The 1,382-nt window shown below is 40.5% G+C and overlaps 1 long non-coding RNA gene across 1 annotated transcript; it reads left to right on the top strand.

Moving 5' to 3' along the window:
* The first annotated feature begins 308 nt into the window (after positions 1 to 308).
* On the top strand, positions 309 to 1,113 carry LOC121805571. The gene is made up of 2 exons (XR_006051511.1): positions 309 to 375; positions 877 to 1,113. It is a non-coding gene; the product is annotated as an uncharacterized LOC121805571 (long non-coding RNA).
* The last annotated feature ends 269 nt before the right edge of the window (positions 1,114 to 1,382 follow it).

Here is a 1,382-nt window from a genome sequence, read left to right as displayed (position 1 = left end):
TTAGAAGGATGAACGATTTATCCCAAGTCCGAGATAAATATATTTTCGAAGGGAAATACGTTCGATAATTAGGTTATGCGCTTATATAATTTTCGAAATGAATTCAACATCGTGGTGGAAAGTACGAGGAGCCAACGGAGGAAGTATTGGTGCAAGCGGCCGACCTGCGTCGCACACGACGCCTTGGGCGGCCGCCGAATAATCGAAATGCACGAAAACCAAGAAACGAGATAAAAGACTTTAATTAGAGTGCATGTATTCTAAATGTTTTCTTTCTTGAGATTGATGTGTACTTTAATTTTCTCAAAAAGGTGGGTCGCACGCTCGTTAAAGTCGGATCAAGAAGTTTGTTAAGGAAACTACTAAGCTTTTGAGGTGGGCTCTATTACTTAAACTCTTTTATTTGCAATGATATGTTTATGGTGAGATAAGGGTGGTTTGAATGTTATGTCATGCCGTATTTTATGTTTTGAATTTCCTATCTGATTGTCTACTAGAATAATGTTCTACTAGACTTTGATGGTTAACGAATTCGGGTCTAACTAGGGTCTAAGCCCTACTTAGGCTAGTGCACTGATGGGGATCGTGAGCCGTCCTTTGGGTCGGCCGGTCCAGTGATCGAGTTTGTGGCCACATTCTCGTTTCACATGATGGTTCAGATATGGTACATGATGGAGGATGACGATGATATTTGTCCACGCGGACACCATTTTATTTATGGAAATGATTTTAGTGTTCTCGGTATTTTTAAAAGTAAAACCCGAGTTTCACTCAACGATGGCTTGACATAACTTTGTTGATAAAATATATTTTTGGGCATGAGTTCACTGAGTGCATCAAGTACTCAGCCCCTGCATATGTTTTCCCTATGTGCAGGTTGAGCGTGGATGAGGGACGGAGGATGTTGAGCATTTGGACAAAGACAGTATTCAATAAATGTTCCAGTTGTTATTGTGTCTTCATACATAGTAGTAGCTAACTCTCGATTGCTTCTGCTACTCTAAGTTTTAAAGACTCTTATGTTTCCGTAATCTGTTGGACTATTTTCGTACAAACTTTGTTGCTATCGTGTTTGCAGACTATGATTTGTAATAAAGTTTCATCTTTTGGATCTATATGTCGAACCCCTTGATTGTTTCCCCTTTCTTCCCCGCTTCTTAATTCCCCATTAATCGCGACCCACCGTACTTTCTATCCTTAGGAAGTGCGGTCGTGACGTTAGCTAAGGGATGCCTTTACAATGAGGCGGGTCTAGTAGATTCGAAAGAATTAAGCTCAACTGGGTTCTCCTATTGTCTTTAGTCCTCGCTCCCCTATGTCATTTTCCCTTAAGCATCAAGTGGCAGTCTCTCTTCCCTATTCTATTAGTAGAATGTGTTCTA

Source organism: Salvia splendens, chromosome 1 (genome assembly GCF_004379255.2).
Source record: "Salvia splendens isolate huo1 chromosome 1, SspV2, whole genome shotgun sequence".
NCBI lineage: Eukaryota > Viridiplantae > Streptophyta > Magnoliopsida > Lamiales > Lamiaceae > Salvia > Salvia splendens.
Note: the sequence above shows the minus strand (reverse complement) of the source record. Positions and strands in the feature narration are given on the sequence as shown.